The 15,205-nt window shown below is 36.6% G+C and overlaps 1 protein-coding gene across 1 annotated transcript in view; it reads right to left on the reverse strand.

The window, feature by feature from the left end:
- Positions 1-15,205, reverse strand: part of TEKT4 (tektin 4) — a 70,057-nt gene that overhangs the window by 18,798 nt on the left and 36,054 nt on the right. The gene's annotated exons all lie outside the window — the stretch shown is intronic.

Raw genomic sequence — 15,205 nt, forward strand, 5'->3', positions numbered from 1 at the left:
CATGTATAATCTGTATCAGATTGCTTGCCTTCTTGGGAAGCAAGGGGGAGGGAGAAAAATTTGGAATTCAATCTCATAAAAATGAATGTTGAAAATTCTCTTCACATGGAATTGGAAAAAATATTTTTACAAAAAAAAAAAAAAACAGAAGGCTGGCCTTCAATAGATGGAGATGTGGAGGGAAATATATTCCAGGCACAGAGGAAAACATGAACAAGGGCATTTGAGGAGGAAAGCATGCAACGTGAACCTGGACAGTGAACTAGTTTGACTAGAAGTAGAAATAAGTAGTGTTGATGAATCTGGGAAGCTAAGCTTGGGGGGCCAGAATAATGAGGACCTTGGATCCAGACTTGAGAATTTAGCCTTTTTTAATTATACATTTCTCTTACATTTCAAGTAAAATAAAGCCTTTTTTAGCATTCATTTTTACAAGATTTCAAGTTCCAAATTTTCTTCCTCCCTCCCTCCCTCCACTTCTTCTGAAAATGGTAGGCAGTTTGATAAAGTTTATACATGTGCTATCATGTAAAAAATAATTTCCATATTAGTCACAGTTGTGAAAGAAGAAACATATTTTTTTAAATGCAAGCAAGACTTAAATGGGGGGGAAAGAGTGTTTCAGTCTGCATTCATAGTGCATCAGTTCTTTATCAGGATATGGATAGTATTTTCCTACAATAATCCTTTGTATTGGTCTTGGATCATTGTGTTGTTGAGAAGAGCTGAGCCATTGATAGTTGATCATCACATGATTGCTGGTACTGTGGACAATGTTTTTCTAATTCTGTTCATTTCACTTTGCATCAGTTAGTATAGGTCTTTTCAGGATTTACTGAAATTTATCTGTTTATCATTTCTTATTGCACAATAGTATTCCATTACATCCATATACCACAACTTGTTCAGACATTCCCCAATTGATGGGCATCCCCTCAGTTTATAAAGAAATGCTGATGGCTTATGCAGGTTTATCTTATATCCTGTAATTTTGTTAAAGTGGTTAATTATTTCAAGTAATATTTTGTTTATGCTCTAGGGTTCTCTAAGTATACCATTATATCATCTGCAAAGAGTGCATTTTGTTTCCACATTGCCTATTCCAATTCCTTCGATTTATTTTTCTTCTTTTATTGATATGGGTAGCATTTCTAGTAATATATTAAATAATAGTGAAGATAACAGGTATTCTTACTATACCCCTGTTGTTATTGGGAAGGTTCCTAACATCCTCATTACAGATAATTCTTGCTAATAGTTTTAGATAGGTACTGTTTATCATTTTGAAAAAGTCACTTTATTCCTGTTCCATCTAGGTTTTTCTTTCTTTAAATAGGAATGGGTGCTGTATTTTTTCAAATTTATTTATTTATTTTTAGTTTTCAACAGTCATTTCCACAACATTTTGAGTTACAAATTTTCTGCCCATATTTCCCTACTCCCACCCCAAGATAGCAAGCCTACTGAATACCCCTTCCACCAATCTGTTCTCTCTTATAGGCTCCCCCATACCACCCCCACAACTTTCTAGTAGGACAAGATGGATTTCTAAACCCCACTGCCTATATATCTTATTTCCAAGTTTCAAGTAAAAAATAAATTTTTTAATATTTGTTTTTAAAATTTTGATTTCCAGATTCTTTCCCTTCTTTCCTCTTCACCCCACTGGGAAGACAAGCAATTCAATATAGTTTTTACATGTGTAGTTATACAAAACATTTCCATGTTATTATATTATGAAAGGCAAACTATATTTCCCTCCATCCTATCATGCCCCCCAATTATTCTATTTTCTATTTTGACCCTGTCCCTTTTCAAAAGTGTTTGCTTCTAACAACCCTTTCCCCCAATTTTCCTTCCCTTCTATCATCCCCTCCCTACTTTTCTGTAGGGTAAGATACCCAATTGAGGGTGTATGTTATTCCCTCCTTAAGTCAAATTCAATGAGAGTAAGGTTGAGCCATTCTCTTTCATCTTCCTGCTCTTCCCCTCCATTGTAACAGTTTTTTCTTGCCTTTTATATGAGATAATTTACCCAATTCCATCTCTCACTTTCTCTTTCTCCAAATATATTCCTCTCACCTCTTAATTTTGTTTTTTAGATATCATCCCTTCATATTCGACTGATCATGTACTTTCTGTCTATGTATAAATGTACCCACATATATACAAGCTCACATATATATTTATACACACATACAACTTCTGATACATACATATATACATATATATGCAAACATATATATCCCTTCAACTATCCACATACTGAGAAAAGTCTCATGACTCACAATTATTGTTCTTCCATGTAGGTATGTAAATAGTTCAACTTTACTATGTTTCTTATGATGTCTTTTTCCAGTTTACCTTCTCAGGATTCTCTTGCTTCTTGTATTTCAGAGTCAAATTTTATGTTCAGCTCTGTTTTTTTTTCCTTTTTTTCTTTTTGGAGTTTATTAATTTGTTTAATTTTAGTTTACAAGATTCAATTCCACATTTCCTTGAGTTTCAAATTTTCTCTCCCTCCCCCCCAGCCACCACCCATGACGGATACAATCAAGTATAGGATCTGCAAATACATTTACATTAGACATTAGTCAGGTTATAAAGATGGATTGTATCAGATGGAATGAAAAATGGTAAAGGGGGAAAAAAAACCTAAAAAGAAAAAGATCAGGTAGTTTGCTTCAATCTGGATTGAAACTCAGTTTTTTCTAGTTCTCTCTCTGGGTGTACACCTTACTCTCCATCATGAGTCTTTTGGGATTGATTTATATCACTGCATTGCTAAGAAGAGTCCAGTCTATCAAAGTTGGTCATCACACACACATTGTGTCTGTAATTGTGTACAAATTTCTCTTGGTTCTACTCTTCTCATGCAGCATCAGTTCATATAAGCCTCTCCAGGTAAATATGAAGTCCATCTGCTCCTCATTTCTAATAGCACAATAGTATTTCATTACATGAATATACCACAACTTGTTCAACAATTCCCCCAAATGATGGGAACCTCCTTAATTTCCAATTCTTTGCCACCACAAAAAGAGCTGCTATAAATATTTTTGTGTATAGGGGTCTTTTTCCCACTCCTATGATCTCTTTGGGATACAACCCTAGAAGTGGTATTGCTGGGTCAAAGGGTATGGAATTATTTATAGCCCTTTGGGCATAATTCCAGATTGTTCTCCAGAAAAGTTGGATCATTCACAACTCCACCAGCAATGCATTATTGTTCCAATTTACACACATCCTCCCCAGCTTTTGTCATTTTCCTGTTTTGTCATCTTAGCCAATCTGACTGGTGAGATGTGGTACCTCAGGGTTGTTTTGATTTGCATTTCTCTAATCAATAGTGATTTAGAGTATTTCTTCATATACACATAGATATCTTTAATTTCTTCCTCTGAACACTGCCTGTTCATATCTTTTGACCATTTATCAATTGGGAATGTCTTGTATTTATATAGATTTGACTCAATTCTCTGTATATTTTAGAAATGAGTCCTTTATCAGAGACATAGGTTGTAAAAATTCTTTCCCAATTTCCTACCTCCCTCTTAATCTTGGTTACATTGGCTTTCTTTGCACAGAAACTTTTCAATTTAATGTAATCAAAATTATCTGTTTTGCATTTTATAATGCTCCCAATTATTTTTTGGTCATAACGTATTTCCCTCTCCACAAATCTGACAGGTAAACTATTACTTGCTTTCCCAGAATGCTTACAGTATCAACCTTTATTCCTAGATCATGGACCCATTTAGACTTGATTTTGGTATATGGTATTAGATAATGGTCTATGCCCAGTTTCTGCCGTACTACATTCGAGTTTTCCCAGCAGTTTTTGTCAAATTTTCTTATCCCAAAAGATGGGTTCTTTGGGCTTATCAAAAATAGATTACTATAGTTGTTGACTGCTGAATCTCGTGTGCCCAATCTATTCCATTGATCCACTCCTCTATTCCTCAGCCAGTAGCAAGTAGTTTTGATGACTGCTGCTTTATAATACCGATTAAAATCTGGTATAGCTAGTCCACCTTCCCTAGCATTTCTTTTCATTAATTCCCTTGATATTCTGGACCATTTGTTCTTCCAAATGAATTTTGTTACTCTTTTTTCAAGTTCTATAAGGTATTTTTTTGGAAAATTGATTGGTATGGCACTAAATATATAATTTAATTTAGGTAAAATTGTCATTTTCATAATATTAGCTCAACCCAGACATCAGAAATTGATATTTTTCCAATTAGTTACATCTGACATTATTTGTGTGTAAAGTGTTTTGTAGTTATGTTCATATAGGTCCTGGGTTTGTTTTGGCAGGTAGATTCCCAAATATTTTATAATGTTTACAATAACTTTAAATGGGTTTTATCTTTCTATCTCTTGCTGATGAATTTCATTAGAAATATCCAGGAATGCTGAGGATTTATATGTGGGTTTATTTTATATCCTGCAACTTTGCCAAATTTATTTATTGTCTCAAGTAGTTTTTTACCTGATTCTCTAAGTATATCATCAAATCATCTGAAAAAGTGATAACTTGGTCTCTTCTTTGCCTAATTAGATTCCTTTGATTTCTTTTTCTTCTCTAATAGCTACTGCTAACATTTCTAGTACCAGATTGAATAAGAGGGGTGATAGTGGACATCCTTGTTTCACCCCTGATCTTATTGGAAATGCTTCTAGCTTATCCCCATTACATATAATACATGCTGATGGTTTAAATAGATGCTACCTATTATTTTAAGAAAGGCTCCATTCATTCCTATACTTTCTGGTGTTTTTAATAGGAATGGGTGTTGTATTTTGTCAAAAGCCTTTTCTGCATCTATTGAGATAATCATGTGGTTTCTGCTAGTTTTATTGTTGATCTGACCAATTATACTGATGGTCTTCCTAACATTCAACCATCCTTGCATTCCTGGAATAAATCCTACTTGATCAAAGTGTATTATTCTTGTGATAACTTGCTGTAGTCTTTTAGTTAATAATTTATTTAAAACTTTTGCATCTGTAGTCATGAGGGAAATTGGTCTGTAATTTTCTTTCTCTCTTTTATCTCTTCCTCATTTATGTATCAGTACCATATTTGTGTAATAAAAATAATTTGGTAGGACTCCATCTTCACTAATTTTCCCAAATAGTTTGTAGAGTATTGGAATCAATTGTTCTTTAAATGTTTGATAGAATTCACTAGTAAATCCATCTGGCTCTGGAGATTTTTTCTAGGGCGATCAATAATGGCTTGTTTGAGTTCTTTTTCTGAGATGGGGTTATTTCAGTAATTTATTTCCTCTTCAATTAATCTGGACAACTTGTGTTTTTGTAAATATTCTTCCATTTCACTAATATTGTCAAATATATATGCACACAATTGGGAAAAATAATTTCTAATTGTTGTTTTGATTTCTCTTCACTGGAGGTAAATTCACCCTTTTCATTTTTGATACTCATATTTCGTTTTCTTAATTTCAAATTTATTAATCTCTCCTTTGGTTTTCAGTATTTCTTATTTAGTATTTAACTGAGGATTTTCAATTTGTTCTTTTTTTTTTTGGTTTTTCAATTGCATGCCCAATTCGGTGACCTCCGTTTTCTCTAATTTATTCATGTATACACTCAGGGATGTAAAACTTCCCCTAAGAACTGCCTTTAATGCATTCCACCAATTTTGGTATGTTGTCTCATTATTGTCATTCTCTTGAATGAAATTACTGATTGTTTCTATAATTTCTTTTTTGACCCACTCATTCTTTAGGATTAAATTGTTTAGTTTCCAAATAGTTTTTAGTCTATCTTTCCATGGCCCTTTACTACATATGATTTTTATTGCATCATGATCTGAGAAGGATGCATTTAATATTTCTGCCTTTCTGCACTGATTTTTTTTTACTTTAGCTGAGGTATAATATATTCTACTCCAGCCTTTTACCTTTTGACCACCAACTCCCTCAGTGTTCCCACCCAGTGACCCCCCTTTTTTACCTACCCTCTCCCCTTACTGCTATTTCCCTCCCCTCTAATGCCTGCCTTTTGATCCCACCCTTACTCTGATAAGAATAAAAGTCTATTGTGTCCTATAGGCATTAGGAGGGTATGTTATTCCCCCTTTACCCCAAACCAATTAGAAAATTTCATACAGTGCTCCTCTTCTCCCTCCTTTCCCTCTATTTAATGAGTTTTTGTGTCTTTTCATGTTAGAATCAAATGATGTTCCTCTCCCTCTTTCCTTCCCCTCTACTAGAGTGTGTTTTGTGCCTCTTTTATGTCATAATTTACCTTTTTCTGTCTCATCCTTTCCTTTTATCCTATTATAGTCCCTTTGATACCCTTAATAAGGTTTTTTTAATCATCAGATTAGTTCATTTATACACACACCCATACCCTTTATATATGTATAACTTTTTTAAAGATCATGATAATCATATAAATGTCTATATTGACAGCTATCAGCTTCTCATATAGGGATGTAAACATTTTGCTCTTATTGAATCCCAAGTTTTGTGCATGTGTGCGTGAATGTGCATGTATGTATTGAGAGTGTGTGTTTTCCTTGTTTACCTTTTTATGTCTTTCTTGAGTTTTGTAATTGGAGATCAAATTTTCCATTGAGCTCTGGCTTTTTCATCAGGAAAGTCTGGAAGTCCCTTATTTCATTAAATGACCATTTCCTTGCCTGAACGATTATGCCAAGTTTTGCTGGGTACTTAATCCTTGGTTGCAGTCCTAGCTCTTTTGTCTTGTGAAATATAAAATTCCATTCCCTTCGATATTTTAATGTAGAAGCTACTGGGTCCTGTGTGATCCTGCTGTAGTTCCATGATATTTGAATTGTTTCTTTTTGGCTGCTTGCAGAATTTTCCCCTTAATCTTGTAATTTTGGAATTTGGCTACTATATTTCTTGAAGTTTTCAATTTGGGATCTCTTTCAGGAGGAATCCGGTGAATTCTTTTTATTATTATTTTTTTTTTCTTTTTCTTTTCTTTTCATTTTTCAAATACTTTATTAACTTCTGGTTTACATCATTCATTTCCGTCAGATTTTGAGTTCCAAATGTTGTCCCTGTTTTTTCCCTGCCCACTGCCCCAAAATAGCATTTCCACAGGATATCTCCTCCTCCAATCTGCTCTCTCCCATATCTTCTCCCATACTACCTTTGATTTTTCCAGTAGGGCAGAGTGGATCTCTATGCCCCATTGCCTGTATAACTTATTTCCCAATTACATGTAAAATCGTATTAATAATAGTATTTATATACACATATATATATATATATATATTTTAAACATTTGATTTTAAAACTTTGAATTCCATAGTCATTCCCTTCCTCCCTTGTCACCCACCCTTACTGGGAAGATAAGCAATTCAGTATAGGTTGTACATGTGTAGGTGATGCAAAACATTACCATAGCAGATATATTGCAAAAGACTGACTATATTTCATGCCCTCTTATCCCACCTCCCATTTCTTCTATTCTCTACTTTGATCCTATACCTTTTCAAAAGTAGGTGTTTCCATCTTCCCTCCCCCCCACAGCCTGCCCTCCTTTCCATCATCCTCACTCTCATCCCCTTCCCCTCTACTCTCTTGTAGGGTGAGATACCCTATTTAGTATGTATGTCATTCCCTCCCCGAGCCAAATTCAATGAGAATAAGGTTGACCAATTCCCTTTTGCCTTCCTATTCTTTCCCTCCATTGTAACCATTTTCCCTTGCCTCTTCTATATGAGATAGTTTACCCCATTCTGTCTCTCCCCATCTCCTCTCATTATATTCTTCTCTCACCTCTTGATTTTACCTTTTAAGTATCATCCCTTCCTATTAAATAGGTCCTGTGCCCTCTATCTATGTATACCTGTAAACATATATACACATATTCACATATGTATTCATATGCCTGTATACCCTCCGATATAGACATATATATATATTAATAATATACATACACACACTTATATACATATACATGTATATATACATATATATATATATATATATATATATATATATATTATCTTCAACTATTTTCATACTGAGAAAAGTTTCTTCAGTTACAATTATCGTTTTTCCATGCAGGAATATAAATATTTCAACTTTGATAAGTTCCTTATGATTCCTTTCCCTATTTACCTTCTCATGCTTCTCTTGCTCCTTGTATCTGAATGTCAAATTTTCTATTCAATTCTGGTTTTTTCATCAAGAATGCTTGAAAGTCCCCTATTCTCCTGAATGACCATATTTTCTCCTTAAACATGATACTCAGTTTTGCTGGGTCAGTCATTCTTACTTGTAATCCCAGCTCCTTTGACCTCCAGAATATCACATTCCAAGCCCTTCAATACCTCAGTGTAGAAGCTGCCAGAAACTGAGTTATCCTGATTGAGTTTCCACAATATTAAAATTATTTTTTTCTGGCTGCTTGTAATATTCTCTCCTTGATCTGGGAATTCAGGAACCTGGCTATAATATTCCTAGGAGTTTTCCTTTTGGGATCTTTTTCAGGGGGTGATTGGTGGATTTTTTCAACCTCTATTTTGCCCTCTTGCTCTAAAACATAGGGAAGTTTTCTTTCAGAATTTCTTGGAGGATGAGTTCTAGGTTATTTCTTTGATCATCACTTTCAGGTAATCCAATAATTTTTAAATTATCTCTTCTGGATCTATTTTTGAGGTCAGTGGTTTTCCCAATGAGATATTTCACCTTGCCTTCTATTCTTTCATTTGTTTGGATCTATTTAACATCATTTTGATTTCTCATAAAGTCATTACCTTCCATTTGCTGCAACCTAATTGTGAAGCAATGATTCTCCTCAGTGAGCTTTTGTGATTCTTTTTTCATCTGGCAAATTCGACTTTTTAAGGCATTCTTCTCCTCATTGCCTTTTTGAGCCTCTTTTGCCATTTGAGTTAGTCTGTTTTTTAAGGTGTTATTTTCCTAAGTCAGGCTGTTGATGCTCATTTCATAATTTTCTTTCAGCATTCTCATTTCTTTTCCCAGTTTTTCCTCCACTTCTCTTATCTGCTTCTTAAGGTCTTCTATGTCCTGTAAGCAGCTCGTATTTTTTTCTTGGAACCTTTTAGTGCAGGAGTTCTGATTTCACTGTCTTCCTCCTGTTTCATGTTTTGATCCTTTTTGTCCCCCAAATAGGAGTCTAATGTTAGATTGCTCTGCTTGGTTTGCTTCCTTTGCCTGGTCATGTTGCCACTCAGTCACTTGACCCCTGGGCTTTTTACCACAGTAGGACTCTGCCACCAGACAGGGGAGCTTCGTTCCAAATTTTGGGGTTTTCTCAGCTGCTGGAGGTATTAGTTGGGTGCCCTCTCTGAAGCCTCCACATGCTCTGGCAAGCTGGTAACACACCCCTGGACCTCCACCCTAGATGGCAATCCAGATCCAAGCAGGTTAAAACAAGAGCGATTACCCCTCAGATTGGTCGCTTGGTCCCCCTACACTATGCAGGCCCCAGGAAACTTCCAAATGACTACAGCACAGCCCTCAGCAGCTTCTTGACCCAGGAGCAAAAGTTGATGCACTCCCAACTACTGGGTCCCCATGTCCACACTGCCCTGAGCTCTAAGGACTTTGTCCTTAGCATCCATGTGTTAATAATTCTAGATTGCCACAGCTGCTGTTGATCTGGAGTCCCTCCAGCCTATGGTTGGTCATGCCACCTAGGGGCCAAAACCTTGGTGTGGGGCTGGGTTTGGCTCCCAGAGAATTGCTCTGGCTGATTCCTGCCGGTCTGCCAGGCTGTCCTCAGCGGGAGGTTAGCTTCTTTGTGTCATTTTGTCAGTTTTGTAGGTCTAAAGTTTTTTTACAGTCCCCTTTTACATGAATTGGAGGTGGTGGGAGTCAGAGCCACACAGAGGTCCTGTTTTTACTCCACCATTTTGACTGTGCCCCGAGTCCAGTGAATTCTTTCGATAACAATTTTGCCCTCTGATTCCAGGACTTCAGGACAGTTTTCTTTGACAATTTCCTGGAGGATGTTGTCCAGGCTGCTTTTTTCATCATGGCTTTCCAGTAGACCAAAAATTCTTAAGTTATGTCTCCTGGATCTGTTCTCTAGGTCAGTTGTTTTCCCAGTGAGATATTTTACACTTTCTTCCAATTTTTCAATCTTCATGTTTTGTTTGATTGGCTCTTGGTGCATCATAGAGTCCTGAGGTTCAATTTGACTTATTCTAATTTTTAGTGAATTATTCTCTTCAGTTAGTTTTTTAAGGTCATTTTTAGGGAGGTATTTTCTCCAATTAGTTCACTAACTTTACTTTTGAAGAATTTGTTTTCTTCAGTGAGACTTTTTTTCCAATCTGGTCACTGTAGACTTAAATTTATCTTCTACCTCCCTAATTTGGCCTTTTAAAATCTTTCTTGAGCTCCTCCAAGAGTGCTTTTTGGTCTTGAGACCAGTTCATATTTTCTTCTGTGGTCTCAGCTGTGAATATAGAGTCCATGTTGTCCTCTGTATTTGGTTATTCTTGATCACTATAAGCTCTAATCTATTTTCTTGCCTTCCCCTACTCTTTTCAGCTTCATTCCTTCCCATTGTAATCTCTTATTTCCTAATTTCTCAGGCTGGGAGCTAAGGGCCTGGTTGTTGACTTTGTGTGTTGTAGCCTCTGGGTGTCCAGATTGAGGTCAAGGCCAGGAGTCTCAGTGTTCTGCATGAGTTACACTGAGGCTCACAGAGTAATCTGTGGCGGAGGGGTGGTCTGGCCACTTCAGATTTCTGCCTATATGCCCTTGGGATATTGCTCAGGTAGGCTTTTGCTTGTCAGGTGAGGTGGGGCTTGTTAGGACCCCTCCCCCTCTTCTCTTCCAACTTCTTGCTGCCTCAGTTACACCCCTTCTCAGTGCCTCCCAAGACTGAGGCTATTTTTACTATCTCAGGATTTCACTCTGGGCAGGACACTCATCTCTGGCTTTTCTAGCTCAGGGAGGGGGATTTGGAGCAGCCAGTGTTTACTTTGTCATTCTGGCCCCTGGAAAAACAGGCAGGCAATTTCTAAACTTCCAGGCTGGGGGGTGATAGCCCCAGGAGAAGCTGCTGTCTCCGATGGGGGCCCTGAGCCCTCTCTTACCTGGCTCCAGTGGATCCTCCCATCCCATGGTGAGATGCTGGTGAGACAGTTGCGAATCACACTTGGGGTGGGTGAGTCCACCGGCTGGGGCTCTTTCTCTTTCTGTTGTAGTCTGCTCTCTAGTCCAAGCTGCTGCAACCCCTACCTGCTTCGTGCTCCCCCTGCCTGGACCCAGGCACTTTCTTGGGCTGGATTCTGCCACACTGTCTCCCAGTGAATTCCGACACTCCAAAATCTGCTCAGATTCACTTCTTAAAGTTTAGTGACGGGATTTACAGAGGAGCTTAGAAAAGCTACTGCTTCCATTCCACCATCTTGGCTCCACCTCCTCAGCTCTGTTATTTTCATCAAGAATGCTTGAAAGTCCTCTGTTTCATTGAATGACCATATTTTCCCCTGAAGCATTAAACTCAGGTTTTGCTGGGTAGGTGATTCTTGGTTTTAAACTTAGCTACTTTGACCTCCAGAATAGCATATTCCAAGTCCTTCGATTCCTGAATGTAGAAGCTGCTAGATTTTTTGTTATCCTGATTGTGCTTCCATAATACTCAACTTGTTTCTTCCTGAGTGCATGTAATATTTTTTCCTTGACCTAGTTACTCTAGAATTTGGCTGTAATATTCCTAGGAGTTTTCTTTTTGGGATACTTTTCAAGAGGTGATTGGTGAATTCCTTCAATTTATATTTTGCCCTCTGGTTCTAGAATATATCTAGGGCAATGATTTCTTTGAAAATTCTTGAACAATGATTTCTAGGTTCTTTTATTTATCATGGCTGTCAGGTAGTACAATAATTTTTAAATGATCTCTCCTGGACCTATTTTCCAGGTCAATGCTTTTCCCAATGAGATATTTCACATTGCCTTCTTTTTTTTTTCATTTGTTTGGATCTGTTTTATAGTATTTTGATTTCTCAAAAAGTCATTAGCTTCCATTTGCTCCAGTATAATTATGAAGGAATTATTCTCTTTAGTGAGTTTTTAAAATTCCTTTTCCATCTGGGCAATTTGACTTTTTAAGGCATTCTTCTCCTCACTGGCTATTTGGGCCGCTTTTGCCATTTGAGATAGTCTATTTTTAATATAAATATAATAAATATATTATATAATAATATATATTATATATAATAACACATATTTATATATAATAATATATATATAATAAATATAATAAAATAGTGTTATTTTCTTCAGTATTTTTTTGGGTCACCTTTAGCTAGCTGTTGACTTCCTTTTCGTGATTTTCTTGCATCATTCTCATTTCTCTTCACAATTTTTCCTCCACTTTTTTTACTTGATTTTCAAAATCCTTCTTGAGCTTCTTCATAGCCTGTAACAAGTTCATATTTTTCTTGGAAGCTTTATATGCAGTAGTTTTGACTTTGTTGACTTCTTCTAGTTCCATGTTTTGATCCTTTTTGTCCCCAAAAAAGGATTCTATGGTCTGATTGTGCTTCCTCGTCTTGCCTATCTTGCCAGCCAATTTCTTGACTTTTGAACTCTTTGCCACAATAAAACTCTGCTTCCAGAGTGAAGAGAGCTTTGTGCCAAATTCCTGGGGTTTGTGTAGCTGCTGCCAGAGTTGTTGTTAGATGTCTGAGAAGGGCACCCTCTCCACAGCCACCACAAGCTCTGACACACTAGTGTTCCTCACACTAGGACCACCAGCCAAGACTATGACCCAGATCCAAGTAGGTCAAAGCAAGATCATTTACCCTCTGAATGGTTGCTTGGTCTGCCTGCAATCTGTAGACCAGGAGCTCCAGAGGTAGCTATGTGGCAACAGCTGCAGTGATGCCACCACTTCTGTTGCCCCAGGGGCAGGGACTGGACTGCCTTCTTCTCTCACCCAGTTGCAACAGAGTTCCTACTGACCTTTTACTTTCTCTTTGATGTTTATTGGTTGAGAAATCTGGAAACTGCCACAGCTGCTGGTTATTCACTCTCTTGATGTCTGCTCCAGATGGTCTGGGACATTAGTCTAGACCAGCGTGACTCTCACTGGACTGTGCTCAGCTCCCAGCCTGGTACAATAGACTGTTCCTGTCAGCCTTCCAGTCTGCTTTCAGCAGATTTGTTTCTCTTTGTCACTTTGTGGATTCTGTAGCTCTAAAATTTGTTTAGAGTAATTTTTTTTTACAGGTATTGGATGTGGTGGGAATGGGAGCTCAAGCAAGGTCCTACTTTTACTCTACCATCTTGGTTCCACCCCTGTATTTTGTCAAAAGCTTTTTCCATATCTATTGTAATTTTGCTATTGATATGATCAATTATATTGATAGTCTTCTTACTATTGAACCAACCCTGCATTCCTGGCATAGATCCTACCTGTTCATAATGTATAATCCTTGTGATATATTGCTGTAATAACCTTGTTTGTATTTTGCTCAAAATTTTTGCATCAAAAACTCTTTCTGTTTTAGGTATCACCATTTTCATGTCATAAAAATGTATTGTGGGACACTGCCTATATTTCCAAATAATTTATACAGTAATAGAATTAAGTGTTCTTTTAATGTTTGGTAAAATTGTCTCATGAACCCATCTGGCCATGGTGATTTTTTCCTGGGGTGTTCATGATTGTCTTGTCAATTTTTTTCTTAGGTGGGCTTATTTAGGCATTCTGTTTTCTGGTCTGTTAATCTAGGTAATTTTTATTTTTGTAAACATTCATCCATTTCACTTAGATTGTAAGATTTATTGGTATATAATTGGGAAAAATATTTTCTAATGATTGCCTTAATTTCTTCTTCATCAGTGGTGATTTCATCCTTTTAATTTTTGATCTTGGATATTTCGTTATTTTCTTTCTTTTTTTAAATCAAATAAACAAATGGCTCTTCTATCATTGTCTCTTCCCCTACCCTACCCCCATAAAACTAGGTCCTAGATTTATTTATTTGCTCAATAGTTTTTCTTTTAATTTTCAATCTTATTAATCTCACCTTTGATTTTTAGGATTTCCAATTGGGTGCTCAATTGGTGAATTTTAATTTGTTCTCTTTCTAGTTTTATTTTAGTTGCACACCCAGTTCATTGATCTGCTCTTTTCACATTATTTGATGCAAAATATTAAAGAAATAAAATTTCACCTAAGTACTGCTTTTGAGGCATCACATAAATTTTGGTATGTTGTATCATTGTTGCCATTCTCTGTAATGAAATTATTGATGGTTTCTATGATTTACTCTGTGACTCACTCAATCTTTAGGATTAGATTATTTAGTTTCCAGCTAATTTTTAATCTAGCTTTCCATTTCTCTTTGTTGAAAGTAATTTTTATTTCACTATGATCTGAAAAGAATACATTTATTATTTCTGTCCTTTTACATTTGATTTTGAGATTTTTATGCCCTATTACATGGTTAATTTTTGTGTAGCTGTCATGTGTTGCTGAGAAAAAGCCATATTCCTTTCTGTTCCCATTAATTTTCTCCAAAGGTCTGTCATGGATAACTTTTTTAAATATTCTATTTACCTCATTAGTTCCTTTTCTGGTTATATTTACCAAATTCTCAGAGGGGACACTTGAGGTCTCTCACTAGTATAGTTTTACTTCCTATTTCTTCCTGTAACTCCCTTAACTTCTCCTTTAAGAATTTGGATCCTAGGGAGTAAAAACAGGAACTCTGCTTGACTCTGGCTCCACCAACCTCCAATACCTGTAAAATATGACTCTAAACAAATTTTAGAGCTACAAAACCCACAAAGTGACAGAGAGAAGCAAATCTCCTGCTGAAGGCAGCCTGAGAGGCTGTCAGGAAGGGTCTATTGAAACTAGCTAGGTGCTGAGCACACTCCCATGTGAACCACATGGTCCCAACCCTAGGTGGTGGTCCTGGGGTGTGTGGCAGTGTGCTAAGCTTGAGGTATCTGTAGAGAGGGCACCCTCCTCATACTTCTAACAACATTTTAGAAAACCCAGCGATTTGGGACATAGCTGTCTCTGTTCTGAGAACAGAGTTCTACTGTGGCAAAGAGCTCAAAAGTCAAGTAATTGTCTGGCAAGATGAGCAAGCAGAGCAAGCAAAATCATACCATAGAATCCTTTTTTGTGGACAGAAAAGATCAAAACTTGGACAGAAGAATACAACAAAGTCAAAACTCCTGCATCAAGAGCT

This window comes from Petaurus breviceps, unplaced genomic scaffold (genome assembly GCF_028583685.1).
Source record: "Petaurus breviceps papuanus isolate PSGF00001 unplaced genomic scaffold, PetGlider_PUasm1.0 138, whole genome shotgun sequence".
NCBI lineage: Eukaryota > Metazoa > Chordata > Mammalia > Diprotodontia > Petauridae > Petaurus > Petaurus breviceps.